Source organism: Rhinoderma darwinii, chromosome 2 (genome assembly GCF_050947455.1).
Source record: "Rhinoderma darwinii isolate aRhiDar2 chromosome 2, aRhiDar2.hap1, whole genome shotgun sequence".
Classification (NCBI taxonomy): domain Eukaryota; kingdom Metazoa; phylum Chordata; class Amphibia; order Anura; family Rhinodermatidae; genus Rhinoderma; species Rhinoderma darwinii.
In genome coordinates this window covers 1,964,456-1,985,575 of record NC_134688.1, presented here as the reverse complement: position 1 = coordinate 1,985,575, position 21,120 = coordinate 1,964,456, and the positions used below count along the sequence as shown (strand labels likewise).

Sequence of the window (21,120 nt, the reverse complement as noted above, 5' to 3'; positions counted from 1 at the left end):
CCCCCCACTCACAATAATGACCATCAGCCCCCCCACTCACAATAATGACCATCAGCCCCCCCACTCACAATAATGACCATCAGCCCCCCACTCACAGTAATGACCATCAGCCCCCCACTCACAGTAATGACCATCAGCCCCCCACTCACAGTAATGACCATCAGCCCCCACTCACAGTAACATGACCATCAGCCCCCACTCACAGTAATGACCATCAGCCCCCCACTCACAGTAATGACCATCAGCCCCCCACTCACAGTAATGACCATCAGCCCCCCACTCACAGTAATGACCATCAGCTCCCCATTCACAGTAATGACCATCAGCCCCCCCACTCACAGTAATGACCATCAGCCCCCCCACTGACAGTAATGACCATCAGCCCCCCCACTCACAGTAATGACCATCGGCCCCCCACTCACAGTAATGACCATCAGCCCCCCACTCACAGTAACATGACCATCAGCCCCCCACTCACACTAATGACCATCAGCCCCCCACTCACAGTAACATGACCATCAGCCCCCACTCACAGTAATGATCATCAGCCCCCCCTCACAGTAATGACCATCAGCCCCCCACTCACAGTAATGACCATCAACCCCCCACTCACAGTAATGACCATCAGCCCCCACTCACAGTAATGACCATCAGCCCCCCACTCACAGTAATGACCATCAGCCTCCCCACTCACAGTAATGACCATCAGCCCCCCACTCACAGTTACCTGACCATCAGCCCCCACTCACAGTAACCTGACCATTAGCCCCCCCACTCACAGTAATGACCATCAGCCCCCCACTCACAGTAATGACCATCAGCCCCCCACTCACAGTAATGACCATCAGCCGCCCACTCACAGTAATGACCTTCAGCCCCCACTCACACTAATGACCATCAGCCCCCCACTCACAGTAATAATCATCAGCCCCCCACTCACAGTAATGACCATCAGCCCCCACTCACACTAATGACCATCAGCCCCCCCACTCACAGTAATGACCATCAGCCCCCCACTCACAGTAATGACCATCAGCCCCCCACTCACAGTAATGACCATCAGCCCCCACTCACAGTAATGACCATCAGCCCCCCACTCACACTAATGACCATCAGCCCCCCACTCACAGTAATGACCATCAGCCCCCACTCACAGTAATGACCATCAGCCCCCACTCACACTAATGACCATCAGCCCCCCACTCACAGTAATGACCATCAGCCCCCCACTCACAGTAATGACCATCAGCCCCCCACTCACACTAATGACCATCAGCCCCCCACTCACAGTAATGACGATCAGCCCCCACTCACACTAATGACCATCAGCCCCCCACTCACAGTAATGACCATCAACCCCATTCACACTAATGACCATCAACCCCCCACTCACAGTAATGACCATCAGCCCCCACTCACACTAATGACCATCAGCCCCCCACTCACAGTAATGACCATCAGCCCCCACTCACACTAATGGCCATCAGCCCCCCACTCACAGTAATGACCATCAACCACCACTCACACTAATGACCATCAACCCCCCACTCACACTAATGACCATCAGCCCCCCACTCACAGTAATGATCATCAGCCCCCCATTTACAGTAATGACCATCAGCCACCCACTCACAGTAATGACCATCTGCCCCCACTCACACTAATGACCATCAGCCCCCCACTCACAGTAATGACCATCAGCCCTCCACTCACAGTAATGACCATCAGCCCCCCACTCACAGTAATGACCATCAGCCCCCACTCACAGTAATGACCATCAGCCCCCCACTCACAGTAATGACCATCAGCCCCCCACTCACAGTAATAACCATCAGCCCCCCACTCACAGTAATGAACATCAGCCCCCACTCACAGTAATGACCATCAGCCCCCACTCACAGTAATGACCATCAGCCCCCCTCACAGTAATGACCATCAGCCCCCACTCACAGTAATGACCATCAACCCCCCACTCACAGTAATGACCATCATCCCCCACTCACACTAATGCTCATCAGCCCCCACTCACAGTAATGACCATCAGCCCACCACTCACAGTAATGACCATCAGCCCCCCACTCACACTAATGACCAACAGCCCCCACTCACAGTAATGACCATCAGCCCCCCACTCACACTAATGACCATCAGCCCCCACTCACAGTAATGACCATCAACCCCCCACTCACAGTAATGACCATCAGCCCGCCACTCACAGTAATAACCATCAACCCCCCACTCACAGTAATGACCATCAACCCCCCACTCACAGTAATGACCATCAGCCCCCCACTCACACTAATGACCATCATCCCCCACTCACACTAATGACCATCTGCCCCCACTCACACTAATGACCATCAGCCCCCCACTCACAGTAATGACCATCAGCCCCCCACTCACAGTAATGACCATCAGCCCCCCACTCACAGTAATGACCATCAGCCCCCACTCACAGTAATGACCATCAGCCCCCCACTCACAGTAATAACCATCCGCCCCCCACTCACAGTAATGAACATCAGCCCCCACTCACAGTAATGACCATCAGCCCCCCACTCACAGTAATGACCATCAGCCCCCCACTCACAGTAATAACCATCAGCCCCCCACTCACAGTAATGACCATCAGCCCCCACTCACAGTAATGACCATCAGCCCCCCACTCACAGTAATGACCATCAGCCCCCCACTCACAGTAATAACCATCCGCCCCCCACTCACAGTAATGACCATCAGCCCCCAACTCACAGTAATGACCATCAGCCCCCCACTCACAGTAATGACCATCAGCCCCCCACTCACAGTAAAATAACCATCAGCCCCCACTCACAGTAATGACCATCAGCCCCCCACTCACAGTAATGACCATCAGCCCCCCACTCACAGTAATGACCATCAGCCCCCCACTCACAGTAATGACCATCAGCCCCCACTCACAGTAATGACCATCAGCTCCCCACTCACAGTAATGACCATCAGCCCCCCCACTGACAGTAATGACCATCAGCCCCCCACTCACAGTAATGACCATCAGCCCCCCACTCACAGTAATGACCATCAGCCCCCCACTCACAGTAATGACCATCAGCCCCCCTCACAGTAATGACCGTCAGCCCCCCCACTCACAGTAATGACCGTCAGCCCCCCACTCACAGTAACATGACCATCAGCCCCACTCACAGTAATGACCATCAGCCCCCACTCACAGTAATGACCATCAGCCCCCCACTCACAGTAATGACCATCAGCCCCCCACTCACAGTAATGACCATCAGCCCGCAACTCACAGTAATGACCATCAGCCCCCCACTCACAGTAATAACCATCAGCCCCCACTCACAGTAATGATCATCAGCCCCCACTCACAGTAATGACCATCAGCCCCCCACTCACAGTAACATGACCATCAGCCCCCCACTCACAGTAATGACCATCAGCCCCCCCACTCACAGTAATGACCATCAGCCCCCACTAACAGTAAAACAACCATCATAGGTAGTGCTACACAGCCCCCTTGTAGATAGCGCCAATGTAACTCCCTGAAGGAGCGGAATCCCACAGGTTACAGTGGCGCTAGTAGATAGCAGAGCAGGGAGAAACGTCTCTGCTCTGCTATAGCGGTGCCGCCGGCCATGGGGGACCCGTCCCGATGGGTGGCGAGGGCACCCTCATACCCTGTGTCGCGGCTAGTAGCCGTTACGGCTGCTACACCAGTAGTGATGCCACTCAGTGAAGAAGTGCCCGGACAGAAAGGCGGCTGCTGAGCAGCGCAGCGCCCCCTTCCACCTGCTGGAGTGATGCGCCCTGTGCAATGGCCGGCCCTGGCCGTGTCCTCCCACAATTCCCTGCTCTGCATGGAGGGACCTATAGCTCATCCTGGGTCTTCTTCTCATCTGGTGATGGCTTCTCTTTAATGTCCCAGTGATCACAGGCCGGGGGCTCCGGAGAGCTATATACTGTATATGTGCGGATTATCTCCAGGATACTGGTTAACGTCATGTATGTGACTGTGTTCGTAGGACTCTGAGGACAGCAAACGGCTCTGCGGGCAAGGCCATGTCCTGCTACTTCCTCCTTCCCCTCTGGCGAGGTTTTTGCTGGGACAAGTGGGACAGCTCCTTCCCTTACAACTGGCACGCTCCCTGGTTCTACGGAGATGTTGTCCGGTTTGTGAGGGAGCATCAGCTGGAGGGTCTTAAGCCCGACTTGTGGAAACCTAAGACGATCCACAAGCACATCAGAGCAAAGGACTCACTGGAGTCTGTTCCAGGGCTTCATGCTGACGCTTTGGAGACTGTTTGGACTAACGTGTCATCTGGCAGGTTGACCAACGGGCACAAGGACATTTCATGGATGGCCATCCAGGGAGGACTGCCTTTTAGGTCATTCATGCATGCCCGCAACCTGTGCAAGACCCGGTACTGCCCCAGGTGCCCCTTCACGGAGGAAACATCTTTGCACACTTTCTGGCAGTGCCCCTTTGCACAGGGTCTGTTGAAAGCCTTGGAACACGAACTCAAGGACTCAGTCCCCAGGAACAGACTGTCGTACCGCTCGGTACTTTATGGACTATTTCCTGGGAATACCACGGATGGAGCAACCCAGGAGGCCTGGCGCCTTATGAACTGTTTTAAGGACGCTATATGGTTTGCCAGGAATCGTCTGATTTTGCGGAGAGAGAGTGTGTCCGTCCAGGACTGCCGCAGGCTGATCCACAGCCTGCTCAGAGACTATTCCACCTGGGACAGCCCGGACGTCGATGAGGAAGAGGACTGATACTCCCCTTCCCCCCACTCTCCCTTCTTGTGTGTTGTCTCTCAATAAAGCTTCGGGCCCGTGATCCCCCCCCTTCCCCTATCCCCTCCTACCCACTCCCCCCCCCCATCACTTGTCTGTAATGCTTTGTTGTTTGGCTTTAGTGAATGCAGGATTGTTAGTGCAGCGTGTGGTGTGATGTATAGCGTGTGGTGTGATGTATAGCGTGTGGTGTGATGTATAGCGTGTGGTGTGATGTATAGCGTGTGGTGTGATGTATAGCGTGTGGTGTGATGTATAGCGTGTGGTGTGATGTATAGCGTGTGGTGTGATGTGTAGCGTGTGGTGTGATGTGTAGCGTGTGGTGTGATGTATAGCGTGTGGTGTGATGTATAGCGTGTGGTGTGATGTATAGCGTGTGGTGTGATGTATAGCGTGTGGTGTGATGTATAGCGTGTGGTGTGATGTATAGCGTGTGGTGTGATGTATAGCATGTGGTGTGATGTATAGCGTGTGGTGTGATGTATAGCGTGTGGTGTGATGTATAGCGTGTGGTGTGATGTATAGCGTGTGGTGTGATGTATAGCGTGTGGTGTGATGTATAGCGTGTGGTGTGATGTATAGCGTGTGGTGTGATGTATAGCGTGTGGTGTGATGTATAGCGTGTGGTGTGATGTATAGCGTGTGGTGTGATGTATAGCGTGTGGTGTGATGTATAGCGTGTGGTGTGATGTGTAGCGTGTGGTGTGATGTATAGCGTGTGGTGTGATGTATAGCGTGTGGTGTGATGTATAGCGTGTGGTGTTGTGTATAGCGTGTGGTGTGATGTATAGCGTGTGGTGTGATGTATAGCGTGTGGTGTGATGTATAGCGTGTGGTGTGATGTATAGCGTGTGGTGTGATGTATAGCGTGTGGTGTGATGTATAGCGTGTGGTGTGATGTATAGCGTGTGGTGTGATGTATAGCGTGTGGTGTGATGTATAGCGTGTGGTGTGATGTATAGCGTGTGGTGTGATGTATAGCGTGTGGTGTGATGTATAGCGTGTGGTGTGATGTATAGCATGTGGTGTGATGTATAGCATGTGGTGTGATGTATAGCGTGTGGTGTGATGTATAGCGTGTGGTGTGATGTATAGCGTGTGGTGTGATGTATAGCGTGTGGTGTGATGTATAGCGTGTGGTGTGATGTATAGCGTGTGGTGTGATGTATAGCGTGTGGTGTGATGTATAGCGTGTGGTGTGATGTGTAGCGTGTGGTGTGATGTATAGCGTGTGGTGTGATGTATAGCGTGTGGTGTGATGTGTAGCGTGTGGTGTGATGTATAGCGTGTGGTGTGATGTGTAGCGTGTGGTGTGATGTGTAGCGTGTGGTGTGATGTGTAGCTTGTGGTGTGATGTATAGCGTGTGGTGTGATGTATAGCGTGTGGTGTGATGTATAGCGTGTGGTGTGATGTATAGCGTGTGGTGTGATGTATAGCGTGTGGTGTAGTGTATAGCGTGTGGTGTGATGTATAGCGTGTGGTGTGATGTATAGCGTGTGGTGTGATGTATAGCGTGTGGTGTGATGTGTAGCGTGTGGTGTGATGTATAGCGTGTGGTGTGATGTATAGCGTGTGGTGTGATGTGTAGCGTGTGGTGTGATGTATAGCGTGTGGTGTGATGTGTAGCGTGTGGTGTGATGTGTAGCGTGTGGTGTGATGTGTAGCGTGTGGTGTGATGTATAGCGTGTGGTGTGATGTATAGCATGTGGTGTGATGTATAGCGTGTGGTGTGATGTATAGCGTGTGGTGTGATGTATAGCGTGTGGTGTTGTGTATAGCGTGTGGTGTGATGTATAGCGTGTGGTGTGATGTATAGCATGTGGTGTGATGTATAGCGTGTGGTGTGATGTATAGCGTGTGGTGTGATGTATAGCGTGTGGTGTGATGTGTAGCGTGTGGTGTGATGTATAGCGTGTGGTGTGATGTATAGCGTGTGGTGTGATGTATAGCGTGTGGTGTGATGTATAGCGTGTGGTGTGATGTATAGCGTGTGGTGTGATGTATAGCGTGTGGTGTGATGTGTAGCATGTGGTGTGATGTATAGCGTGTGGTGTGATGTATAGCGTGTGGTGTGATGTATAGCGTGTGGTGTGATGTATAGCGTGTGGTGTGATGTATAGCGTGTGGTGTGATGTATAGCGTGTGGTGTGATGTGTAGCATGTGGTGTGATGTATAGCGTGTGGTGTGATGTATAGCGTGTGGTGTGATGTATAGCGTGTGGTGTGATGTGTAGCGTGTGGTGTGATGTATAGCGTGTGGTGTGATGTATAGCGTGTGGTGTGATGTATAGCATGTGGTGTGATGTATAGCGTGTGGTGTGATGTGTAGCATGTGGTGTGATGTATAGCGTGTGGTGTGATGTATAGCGTGTGGTGTGATGTATAGCGTGTGGTGTGATGTATAGCGTGTGGTGTGATGTATAGCGTGTGGTGTGATGTATAGCGTGTGGTGTGATGTATAGCGTGTGGTGTGATGTATAGCGTGTGGTGTGATGTATAGCGTGTGGTGTGATGTATAGCGTGTGGTGTGATGTATAGCGTGTGGTGTGATGTATAGCGTGTGGTGTGATGTATAGCGTGTGGTGTTGTGTATAGCGTGTGGTGTGATGTATAGCGTGTGGTGTGATGTATAGCGTGTGGTGTGATGTATAGCGTGTGGTGTGATGTATAGCATGTGGTGTGATGTATAGCGTGTGGTGTGATGTATAGCGTGTGGTGTGATGTATAGCATGTGGTGTGATGTGTAGCGTGTGGTGTAGTGTATAGCGTGTGGTGTGATGTATAGCGTGTGGTGTGATGTATAGCGTGTGGTGTGATGTATAGCGTGTGGTGTGATGTATAGCGTGTGGTGTGATGTATAGCGTGTGGTGTGATGTATAGCGTGTGGTGTTGTGTATAGCGTGTGGTGTGATGTATAGCGTGTGGTGTGATGTATAGCGTGTGGTGTGATGTATAGCGTGTGGTGTGATGTATAGCATGTGGTGTGATGTATAGCGTGTGGTGTGATGTATAGCGTGTGGTGTAATGTATAGCATGTGGTGTGATGTATAGCATGTGGTGTGATGTATAGCGTGTGGTGTGATGTATAGCGTGTGGTGTGATGTATAGCGTGTGGTGTGATGTATAGCGTGTGGTGTAGTGTATAGCGTGTGGTGTGATGTATAGCGTGTGGTGTGATGTATAGCGTGTGGTGTGATGTATAGCGTGTGGAGTGATGTATAGCGTGTGGTGTGATGTATAGCGTGTGGTGTGATGTATAGCGTGTGGTGTGATGTATAGCATGTGGTGTGATGTATAGCGTGTGGTGTGATGTATAGCGTGTGGTGTGATGTATAGCGTGTGGTGTGATGTATAGCGTGTGGTGTAGTGTATAGCGTGTGGTGTGATGTATAGCGTGTGGTGTGATGTATAGCATGTGGTGTGATGTATAGCATGTGGTGTGATGTATAGCGTGTGGTGTGATGTATAGCGTGTGGTGTGATGTATAGCGTGTGGTGTGATGTGTAGCGTGTGGTGTGATGTGTAGCGTGTGGTGTGATGTGTAGCGTGTGGTGTGATGTATAGCGTGTGGTGTGATGTATAGCGTGTGGTGTGATGTATAGCGTGTGGTGTGATGTATAGCGTGTGGTGTGATGTATAGCGTGTGGTGTGATGTATAGCGTGTGGTGTGATGTATAGCATGTGGTGTGATGTATAGCGCGTGGTGTGATGTATAGCGTGTGGTGTGATGTATAGCGTGTGGTGTGATGTATAGCGTGTGGTGTGATGTATAGCGTGTGGTGTGATGTATAGCGTGTGGTGTGATGTATAGCATGTGGTGTGATGTATAGCATGTGGTGTGATGTATAGCATGTGGTGTGATGTATAGCATGTGGTGTGATGTATAGCGTGTGGTGTGATGTATAGCGTGTGGTGTGATGTATAGCGTGTGGTGTGATGTATAGCGTGTGGTGTGATGTATAGCGTGTGGTGTGATGTATAGCGTGTGGTGTGATGTATAACGTGTGGTGTGATGTATAGCGTGTGGTGTGATGTATAGCGTGTGGTGTGATGTATAGCGTGTGGTGTGATGTATAGCGTGTGGTGTGATGTATAGCATGTGGTGTGATGTATAGCATGTGGTGTGATGTATAGCGTGTGGTGTGATGTATAGCGTGTGGTGTGATGTATAGCGTGTGGTGTGATGTATAGCGTGTGGTGTGATGTATAGCGTGTGGTGTGATGTATAGCGTGTGGTGTGATGTATAGCGTGTGGTGTGATGTATAGCGTGTGGTGTGATGTATAGCGTGTGGTGTGATGTATAACGTGTGGTGTGATGTATAGCGTGTGGTGTGATGTATAGCGTGTGGTGTGATGTGTAGCGTGTGGTGTGATGTATAGCGTGTGGTGTGATGTATAGCGTGTGGTGTGATGTATAGCGTGTGGTGTGATGTATAGCGTGTGGTGTGATGTATAGCGTGTGGTGTGATGTATAGCGTGTGGTGTGATGTATAGCATGTGGTGTGATGTATAGCGTGTGGTGTGATGTATAGCGTGTGGTGTGACGTATAGCGTGTGGTGTGATGTATAGCATAGGCCAGCCGGTACTGTGTATTATACTGCCATGTTATGTTTGACCACTGTTATTATTTGCTGCTTCACGGCTGGCGCTGCGTCGCAGTAATGTTTGTATGATGACGATTGATTGTCAATAAAGTATTTTTCAATCAAAAATCTGTTCTTATCAGTTGAATATCTGATACGTCCCCTATCTGGGGACCGTATATTAAATGGATTTTTAGAACAGGGAGATGGAAATAGAGCTTGCTCTGTCCACTCCACGCATTGACCTGGCATTGCAAAAAAAAATAAAAAATACTGGTTAACGTCATGTTCATGAATGAAAAGTTTCCGTTCTACATCCTGAGGCTGAAAACCCGTCCTGACTTAGTCCTGCTCACACAGCTGCTGGGCTTGTTACAATCTATCAGCGTAGACAATGCTCTTCAGCCTGGAGATTTGTGCTGCTGCGTTCAGCTTTCACGTGTACAGAGGTGGGACCAGGACTGGGTAAGGACAGGTTTTCACTCTCTGGATGTCAATAGTGCAGATTCCCATTAATTGACAGCAAGCAGAGATGTTGAAAGTAAATGGCAAGGGATTGAAACAACGTGTATTAGAAAGTTGCAGATTTTTCATTATTCCATGTGGCAGCGCGGGGTTCACATACTTTCACAACAAGCCATATATAGATATATTTTTTCTGGTGTCTGGATCGGCTGGGATGTCGCGCTCTCAGCTCTGCTGCATGGACACATAACCCCCATCATCCGGCCGCAGCTCCTGGAGAATTCTCCGCCACGCTCCGAGTCTATCAATTTCAAGGGTAATTGCAGATAAAGTGGCGGCTAATTTCTTATCAAGAATCAATAACCAGCAGAACGTGGTGGGAGCGCGAGGCGGTGACATCACAGGGTGAGGGGCTCCCCCGCCGCAATCACTAAATAAGAAGCTTTTGTGGAGCCGGCGAGGGACATAATGGGAGAGATAAGAGCCGGAGCAGCTGCTGCCAACTCCTCCATTAGGCAGTAAATGTGTTTGCGGAGCGTGTGTTTGGCTGATGATTGTGAGGATCGGCGGGGAGGAAGACCAGGCCCCGGCCCCTCCTCAGGGGGCCACGGCGTAGACACCAAAGACCGCTAATTAAGTGCTCAGAACGTCCGCTATAGACACGGCCGTCATCATCTCCGCAATGAATGATTTCCTAATATCGTGGAATTAGGACAATCACTCCCATCAGCTGCAGAGTGAGGGTGATAGGACATAAAGGAAGAGAAAGTATAAAGGAAAGATTCAGCGCGTTCCCCCTCCTCACGGAGATCGCACGCACGCACGGCCGAGACGTGTCCGGGAGGAAGAAGAGGGGCCGGCCGCCCGCTGTCCGAGGTGCACGGGCGCCATCAAGGGCAAAGGGCCGCACACAACTTTCCATTTCCTGCACTTTTTACTCTGGAAAATAGTGCGCATTTTTTGCTGCGTTTTTTTTGGGTGAATTTTTTTAATGTGATGGCGAAATTTCTTCTCCCTGTGATGTCATTTCCACCCCCGCTAAGAAGTTCTGCAGCATTTCCGCAGCACATTACGCAGTACATTGTCCAGATAAAATGAGGCACCGCCGGGGTTAAGTCTGGACGGAGATTGGTTAAACGTCGCCCTCTTTGCTGCTTCTGTATTACGCTGCGGATTTTCCGTTATGTGCGGACGAGCGCTAACTTCCGGGGATGCTGGGAAATGAAGGCTCCTGATGTACGACTGTCCATAGTTGGGCTCCTGGGCAGATAACGGTCCCCGTACATTATCATCATGTCGGCAGCGCATGGTTTACACCGGGAGATGCGCTGCCGACAACCAGAATATTTTCTGCTGCATAAACTGTGCAATCAGCTGATGATCGAGCGTCTCCCCGTTTACCGTCTGATCGCTGCTGTTTACACACGACAAGGATCGGGAATGAGCGTAAATATAAATGCTCGTGTGCCCAATCATTGGCCCGTGGACTAAAGGAGCGCGGTCTGGAGAAATGAATATGGGATCTCCTCATCTGATCGTCAGTCAAGTACGCACCCGGACCCCCAGCATGGTAGTCCATACATCCAACACTACCACTCCCCCCCTTCCCCGGTTCACAGGTCTGATGGGGCAGTGTTACATTGGCAGGGGGTAGTCATGCTGAAATACCCGCCCCTTGGCATGGGGGCAGTACAATTGGTTCTGTAGTCAGGGGCCCGGGATAATCACTTAAATAAAGGGCCCCCATTCACCTGTCAGCGCCCTGCACCCTGCGTGGGACTCACACAGACTAAATCAACGGGCCACATTTTATAGGCAATGACATGCGAAGACAGGACCCAACAACTTCACAGACCCCAATAAATCTTATATCTCAATCCCGAAGGACACCCCAAGTATATTCGGATGGGTCTGAGAAGACCAATCATATCATCCCTTCTTCTTTCCCTGGATGGGAGATGTCTCAGAAGATCCTCATCATTTTACTGCACGGGGACCAGATATTACAAATGGCGGCTCTGCCCCTAGGACAAATTTCAGAATTAGCTGTTAGAGAATCCTGGTCCAGCACCCCCCCCACCCCAAATGGTTTCTTTATGGACGGTTTGTCACCAGCCAATAGATACAAAATCAGTATGAGGAGCACGGCCGTGAGATGTGCTGAGTACTGACGGGAAGACTTGGGGGAGGCATTTTGTAGTAAATGGAGATGGAACTTCTAGGGGGTCTCCAGGATTAGGAAAAGGATCTGTTTGTTTGTTTTTTCCAGTCCACGTAGGGCGGTATTCACTTGAATTGGTCCGAGTTGTAATACCAGACATGACCATGGACAAGAGTGACACGGTTTCTTCCAGAAAAAAGCCCCTTTTTTTTCTCTAATCTTGGAAACCCCTGTAGACATCTATTCGGAGCCCCCAGAACCAGAGGCCGTGTATGTTCTTATCTTGTTTAGAACATTGTTGTCATGTTGGGTTGATTGACCTGTAAAGTCCTCAGATAGATGATAGTACCCACCGTACCCACCACCATAACCGTCTTCACTATAAATGACACCACCACGATAACCCCCAACACAACCATCTAACCACCACAATAACCATCATCACTATAACCGCCTCACCATGATAACCACCACAACTATAACCCCAACAATACCATCACCACCATAACCACCATCGCTATAACCACCATGATAACCGCCATCACTATAACCGCCACCACCACGATAACCACTGCCATGACCATAACCCCAACATAACCATCGCCTCCACAGCCAACCCCATAACAGTCATCACTATTACCACCGCCAGCACGATATCTGCCACCACGACCATCAAACCGCCACCATATACTAGATCACTATAACTGCCACCACATAACCATAACCCTCAACACAACCATCACCACCACCACCATAACCACTACCATAACCACCACTATAACCGCCATCACTGTTACTGCCACCACGACCACTGCCACAACCATAACCAGCACCACCATAACCCACACCACGACCACCACCATAACCACCATCCTAATCCCCACAATGACCTCCACCGTAACCACCACCACCACGAACATTACCACCATTATAACCATGACGTTATATCGCCGCCATTGCAGCTGCTCCCCAAGTCTACCAAGCTTTTTAATGGTTATTCTACAGACGTGGGAGAATCGGATATCTCTACTTTTACTGGTCCAGTCAGGACTCTGCGTGGACAATAAACCAGTGGTGCACATAGAGAAGAGCGAGCCCCAAAGCAAAGCCCAACATGGAACCTCTTGCTTCATACCATCACATCCCACCAGTTTTCCAAGACTTTCCCCCTCACCCCATGTCAGCTACGAGAGTAGGGCAGTGTTATACATCAGCTGTTTTCCTTTTCACTTGTTTGCCGGTTCAACAGCCCATAGGAAAGAGGGATAGGATCAGTCTTGAGTTGGGCCCCGTCTTCTCATGGGCCCTATAACAGCTGCTTGGGCTGCCCCTTTGGTATATATACCCTTGGAATAACCCCACCAGGCGCTCTAATGGCCTCATGATACAGTGGACGGGTGGCACAGCAGTGTACATTTGGCTTGTAGGACCCTTGTGGAGGCGGTTGGCTCTCTTTGGTGTGTATTACACCGGAATAGAAGCGTCCGCTACCTGCAGTTGCTGTGAAACCTCTCAAGATGTGGGAATCCACCACACACATCGTTTATGACTTCCACTTGTAGTAACTCTATCTCCAGCAGACGTCACCTTGTGGCAGCCATCGTAACCTACAGAAGAGGATGTGACCTCCTTGTCTGACACCTGCACAGTTCCAGTGGATCGTACGTCATATAGGCACCAGGCCATACACAGCCCAATGTGGACGAGTCCTTGGACCACCTTGACCTCCTCACTTGAGGGCTGTTTTTCTGGCACCATCGCCTTATTCCTGGCGTTTGATTGGAATTCTCCTTCCTAGCTCCGGAGGTCGTCATCGTCTTGATTGATGGGTGAATAGGAGAAACTCTTCAGTAAATAAGTCTTCATTTTTAGAGATTCCTTGGTTGATAGAATGGAAGGGTCTCCGGGACCACAGCTGGTTTTACGGTGAGGTTCCCCGGAGTGGACCATACCATGGACGGATTATTTTTTTCCTCCACCAACTATAATAATACCATCCCATATCCTACTCCTAGTCTGTCCTCATCTAACCAGCTATAGGCCCATGGCTTCCCTGGGATACTGCGGGGGTCCTTGGCACGTAAGGGGCATTTTGGAATGTGCGGGGCTCCTGGACTGGTTTGCTTTGGGCTGAAGTTTGATCCTTCTGGTAGAATTTTTATTTCTCGAACACATCTTTTTCCACCTGCAGTATCTGCACCCGGTCCTGATGTACTGTGTGAACTGATGTATGACGTAATCACATAGCCATACAGCGTCCCACATCATCATTATATAGGGTATGAAGAGAAGTAGGAGGAGACGAGGAAGAGGAGCCACGCCCACTGGGCTGCTTGTCAGGACAGGGACATGACAGACACCTGTTATTCTGCTCCTCATATCAATGGATGGTTAATGATCCGACTAATGGAGATGATTCTTTTCTGTTTTCACTTCAATCTGATGGAAATTCTCCCCACTCGTCATGACTGGTTTATGTTTTGATTGTTACTGACACTAAAAACGCTGCAATCGTAAAAATGTCATGAAAAGCGTAAAAAGAAGAGCAGCAATGAATAGAAATGATATCTGCAATGAATAGAAATGAATCAGCAATGAATAGAAATGATATCTGCAATGAATAGAAATGAATCAGCAATGAATAGAAATGATATCTGCAATGAATAGAAATGAATCAGCAATGAATAGAAATGATATCTGCAATGAATAGAAATTATATCTGCAATGAATAGAAATGATATCTGCAATGAATAGAAATGAATCAGCAATGAATAGAAATTATATCTGCAATGAATATAAATGAATCAGCAATGAATAGAAATGAATCAGCAATGAATAGAAATTATATCTGCAATGAATAGAAATTATATCTGCAATGAATAGAAATTATATCTGCAATGAATAGAAATTATATCTGCAATGAATAGAAATTATATCTGCAATGATCTGTGGGGAAAGCAGTGCAGGACTGGCATTTCTAACCCCCCACCAGAGGAGATGATTCTTGGGACCCCTCCATCTATACGGACCACGTGCTCGACCCCCATAACTAGCACAATCTTTTCGATTATTACTGAATCCTCCTATAAGAAATGGACCCCGGTGGAGAGTGATCGGCTCCACAGCCTCCTCCACATGGGCTTGTCTTCTGCTGGACCTTTAGGCCCATTATTGCCTCAGAGCCCGGACCCCCAGAGGATCCTTTGCTGGACCAATCCCCGGCCTCAGCGGATATCTTCAATGTTTACCCTTGATTGTATTCATATAACAACATCGATACTATTAGTCTCCCCCCCATTATCTAAAATAATACAACAACCGACACGGAACTCTCTTTTAACCCCTCAGTGACCAGCCCAGTTTAGGCCCTAATGACCAAGCTATTTTATTCGTTTTTCTATCGTCGCATTCAAAGAGCTATAACTTTTTTATTTTTTCGTCTACATCGCTGTATGAGGACTTGTTTTTTGCGGGATTAGTTGTACCATTTTTGGGTACATAGAATTTTTTTATTAACTTTTTTTGGGGGGATTATAAAAAAACCTGAAATTCCGCCATTGTTCTATGCGTTTTTAAATTGACGCCGTTCACTGTGCGACGTAAATAACATGTGACCTTTATTCTATGGGTCGGTACGATTACGGCGATACCACATGTGTGGAGGTTTTTATGTTTTACGACTTTTGCACAATAAAAACACTTTTGAACTAAAATGATTTGTTTTTGCCTCGTCGCTTTCCAAGAGCCGGAACTTTTTTATTTTTCCATCAATGTAGTAATTTTTTGGGCTTGTTTTCTGCGGGACGAGACGTAGTTTTGATTGGTACTGTTTTGGGGTACATGGGACTTATTGATTTATTTTTATTATTACTTTTTTGGGGGGCAATGGAAAAAAATTGCAATTTTGCCATTTATTTTTTTATTTTTTTATACGGTTTAAATGACATATTAACTTTATTGATGGAGTCATTACGGTCGCGGCGATACCACATATGTGCACTTTTATTTATGTTTTACACTATATCGCTAGTGCAGTGTAAATGAATGGAGAGGAGTGCAGGATGCTGATTGGTCGCTGATTGGTCCTCCTCTGTACAACGCCCACTTGGGCATTAAGAAAGCTCATTAGCATAAACTTAAATCGCTCCTAACGTTGTGAAAAAAGATCGTTTTTTTAAATAAAAAGCATTACTGTCACCGACATTACAGCGCCGATCCCCTTATATAGGAGACAGGGCACTTATAATGTGGTGACAGAGACGCTTTAACGCTGTATTGGATGCGGCCCCCAGCGTGACGATGACCCGGAAGGGAACATCACAAGTAACATAGGAAACAATATCAATACGTACACAACGCAATATATATATATATCTAGACAATGGCCGGACTGACCGTTTACTAGTACGCCACCTGGTGGAGAAAACCAGCAGATAACAGCACGGCTAATGGTCCAGTGCACAATATTACCGGAAACTATCAATGCCACAGAAGACCCAAAATACAATTGTATGTAAAGTAAACGATTCCCCTGTAACTTGGGGATTTATTCTCCACATTTTACACAGTAATGAAATATCTGGATATCCGCAGCAGCCGTGCTCGGGGGTTGTTGCTCCTCATCAGTACAGTGTAGGACTCCCTCTGGTTTGGCTATTACCCGAGTCGTGTTTCAAGGCTCTAGGGCTCAAGGGCTGGCTCTTGTCCTAAAGGGTGGTCACCTGTAGGAGGCACTAGAGAGGCTGTGTTCTTCCTTCCTTCCGGAGGAGAGCTATTTTGCATATTTTTTTCCCAGGGAGCATTGCCTTTAAGGCTCCCTACCAGCTGGATCTCCACAAGAAGAGTCATGACCTGCCAAGGATGAAACAACGATGGTGGCTCAGCATGAGGACTCCCCTCCGGTGTCCATCTGTCATCTCCACTGAACTCCATTAAACTCCTCCTGACCTGACCCAGCCGAGGATCCATCCATTCAGCGCCGTGTGCTCACAGGTCCGGAGCGCGGGGACAGATGGTGAGCAGATGCCACTGTCCCTCAACAACAAGCACAAGTAAATAAACAAGAAGGGCTCGGAGGGGCAGTGGTGCGGGGGAGGGGCCGCAGTGCGGGGAGGGGGTTGGGGTCACCCTACTGGACTGGAAATTCAACTATTATTGAAACTTTGATTTTGTGACAAAAGGGAAATTGTGTTTATACTCGATCTTTGTAGATGGAAAGACTTCGAGGTTATCTCATTAATATGTATAAAACCTTCCAGGGAGAGAATCGCGATTATTCACATGAACTTCATTCTAGAAACCGTGGCACAGACCCGGGGGCAGCAGCTGCATGGAAAGAACAAACCATCATCAGCATAGGAAGGGATTCTTTACAGTAAGAGCAGTGGAGTCATAGCACTTTATGAATCTTCTTCATGTTTGGTGTCGCGGCCCCCGTCCACCCTGGTGTCGCGGCCCCATCCGCCCAGGTGTTGCGGCCCCGTCCGCCCTGGTGTCGCGGCCCCGTCCGCCCAGGTGTCGCGGCCCCGTCCGCCCTGGTGTCGCGGCCCCGTCCGCCCTGGTGTCGCGGCCCCGTCCGCCCAGGTGTCGCGGCCCCGTCCGCCCTGGTGTCGCGGCCCCGTCCGCCCAGGTGTCGCGGCCCCGTCCGCCCTGGTGTCGCGGCCCCGTCCGCCCTGGTGTCGCGGCCCCGTCCGCCCTGGTGTCGCGGCCCCGTCCGCCCAGGTGTCGCAGGCCCCGTCCGCCCCGGTGTGGCGGCCCCGTACGCCCCGGTGTCGCGGCCCCGTCCGCCCCGGTGTCGCGGCACCGTCCGCCCCGGTGTCGCGGCCCCGTCCGCCCTGGTGCCGCGGCCCCATCCGCTACAGATGGCAGGATAAAATCTAAACCTGACTGATCCCTTTACAAGTCAACAAGATGCATTAGGGTGGTTATAGATCCGTCATATACGTCATGAACCCTTTAAAAACAAAAAGCACGGCACCAGTGTGACCAAAGCCGTACAGTCCTAAGGCCCCATCCACATTTGCAGTGTGTTTAGCTCCCAGTGAACACGCTAAACATGTACATAGGGCTCCATTAACCGCACAGAGTTTCTATATGGCCTTTGTGGGGCGACTATACATCGGTAAACATTCGGGTCGCAGACGTCGCTGTTCCATTCTGCAGGATACGCAAAAAATTATCGCGCAGTATACATTTATTTTTTACTCTTTCCTCTCACTCTTTTGGTGTCCAGGATCTCTTGAACCTCAAAGGTGTCTGAAGGACCGCTGGAGGCAACCGCAGGGCTAGGAGTCTTGGTAAAGCGGTTCAGGACCACTGGCTTCAGGAGAGAGACATGGAAGGAGTTGGGGATCTTGAGGGTAGGAGGCAGCCGAAGCTTGTAGGCGACCGGTTTGATTTTTTGCAGGATCTCGAATGGTCCGAGGAATGTGGGAGCAAACTTGCGTGACGGTACTCTTAGTCGAATGTTCCAGAAGGACAGCCAGACCTTTGTGCCAGGAAGAAACTGAGGTGGTTCTCTTCTCCTTGTGTCCGCCCTCCGTTTCATATGGTCAACTGCCAGCAGGATGGAGCAGGATGGAGGATCGAGTCTGCCGCCAAATTTGTAGAAAGACCCTAAAGGCCGCGTCAGCAGCTGGTACCTTGGATGAATCAGGAACCGGGAGAGGTATTCGTGGGTGTTGGCCAAGGACTATGAAGAACGGAGTGTTCCTTGTGGACTCGCTGGTATGATTGTTGTAGGAGAATTCAGCCCACGGAAGCAACTGTACCCAGTCATCATGTTGCCTACAGACGAAGTGACGCAGGTAGTTCTCCAAGATTTGATTTATCCTCTCGACCTGTCCATTGGACTGAGGATGGTAGGCCGAGGAAAAGTCCAACTTCACACCTAGAAGTCCGCAGAGGGCTCTCCAGAACCTCGAGGTGAACTGAACCCCCCAATCAGACACAATATGCTGCGGCAAGCCATGCAGACGGAAGATGTGTTGGATAAACATGATAGTGTTGGTCCATAACTGCGCTCGACCAGGGGTACCCGTGATTATCGGTATGAATGTCCTTCAAGAGATGCATGGAGTGATATGCAACGAAGTCGGTGACAGTTATTGGAAGCGACTGGCGTCTGATCAGAAGGTACACCAGACCCATTTCCACATCCATCAGGTGTGTCGACGCCAAGAAAGCTGGAAGACTCTCATGGGGCAAGTCGGGATGGTTCGAGCCCCAAGCCGGACCGGGAAACAGATGCCACCCCATCAAGAGATCTCTGTCCCTTTGATGGTTGGGACACACCACCAGCTGAAAGGCGCCCTGGTCATTATGGAACCAGCAGTCACTACCGATAACCCAGGTGTGTGGGTGGTGGGATGGACGATGTGTCAAATCACAAGAGGCATGGTCACGATCCGGTTAATGAACCCAACAGAGCAGGATTGCAATATCGGCCTGTGCACTACTGGCGGGCATCAAGTTAGTCTGACCTGAAGATGTGACCGTTCCCACCACTACCAAAAACGGGAGATGGTCAGAACAAAAGGAACAAGATCCTACATGCGAGCAAGATCCCTGTAACTGGCTGTGGCGTCAGTTAGAGTTGCATGAATTGGCCCCGACGGCAGAAGCAGAACAGCAGTTGAAGCGTCTGGTGCGGCGGTTTAACTGGGTGTTCGCACAGCACGAGGAAGACTACGGGTGTACCACTACCATAGAGCACGAAATCCATACCGGAATCCCCTCCCCCCCGATCTGGGAACGCTATCGAAATATTCCACCGGCTTTACATCGGGAGGTAAAAGATCTATTGCAGAAGATGTTAGACGGTCAAGTGATTCTGGAGAGCCAAAGTCCGTGGGCGGCCCCTATCGTCCTGGTGCACAAGAAAGATGGGTCTCTCAGTTTCTGCGTGGATTATCGGAAGCTGAATGCATGTACCCATCGAGATGGCTATCCCTTACCCCGGGTGGAGGAGTCGTTAACCGCGATGCCGGAAGCACGATATTACACGACGCTTGACTTGGCCAGTGGGTACTGGCAGGTGCCCATGAAAGAAGAAGGCAAGGTGAAAACTGCATTCATTACCCCTTCTGGGCTGTTTGAATGCAACCGAATGCTGTTTGGGCTCAACAACGCCCCCAGCACATTTCAGCGGTTGATGGAGCATTGCATAGGAGACTAGAATTAAGAGTCAGTGCTGATCTACTTGGATGACATTGGAATTTTCTCCAAGACCTTCATGGGACACCTCGAGCACTTGCGCGTGGTGCTAGAAAGGCTGGGCCAATATGGTCTCAAGCTGAAACCTAGCAAGTGTAAATTGGCCGACAGCAGATCAAGTACCTCGGCCACCTGGTGAAATCACCCCGGATACTGACAAGGTGAAGGCAGTGCAAGAATGGCCCGTACCCGAAACCACGACAGAAGTCAGGGCTTATCTGGGGTTAGTCGGATATTACTCGCGGGGCCTTTGAATCAGCTTCTGTGCGGACTGCCCACCCAGAAGAAAGGAAGTCGCAGTCAGAGGGTCAATTAACAGTGGCACGAATCTCAACAACTGGCGTTCGAAGAATTGAAGAACAGACTAGTGACAGCACCCATCTTAGCCTTTGCGGACTTCAGTCAGCCATTTCGGCTGTATACCAATGGTAGCTTAAAAGGACAGGGAGCCGTACTTGCGCAACAACAAGGCGAAGTAGAACGGGTGATTGCATACGGCAGCCGCAGCCTACGACCAACGGAATGGAACCCCACGAACTGTAGCTTATTGAGACTGGAGCTTCTAGCTATCGTGTGGGCTGTGACGGAACGCTTTGCAGAATAATTAGTCAGCAGCAAGGTAGACATCTACACCAATAACAACCCCCTGGCCTACCTCAATACCGCAAAATTGGGAGCAATAGAGCAGAGGTGGCTGGCTCGATTTGACTACGTGATCCACTACAAACTTGGCAAAGATCACACTAATGTGGACGTGCTTTCCCGAAAATCCTGTGAAGCCCCTAGCGGGGAGGTGGATGAGGAACAGGAGGAAATCGAGATTCCCCCATTGAGGGTGGCCCTCGCGGGGTCAAAGACCAGGAGGGGTCGCCATAGTGACAAAGGCGACTACCA

The 21,120-nt window shown here is 49.9% G+C and overlaps 1 pseudogene; it reads left to right on the top strand.

Annotated features, from left to right (window-relative positions):
• Window positions 1–9,497: 9,497 nt before the first annotated feature.
• LOC142747559 (U2 spliceosomal RNA) lies at window positions 9,498–9,677 on the top strand (annotated as a pseudogene).
• The last annotated feature ends 11,443 nt before the right edge of the window (window positions 9,678–21,120 follow it).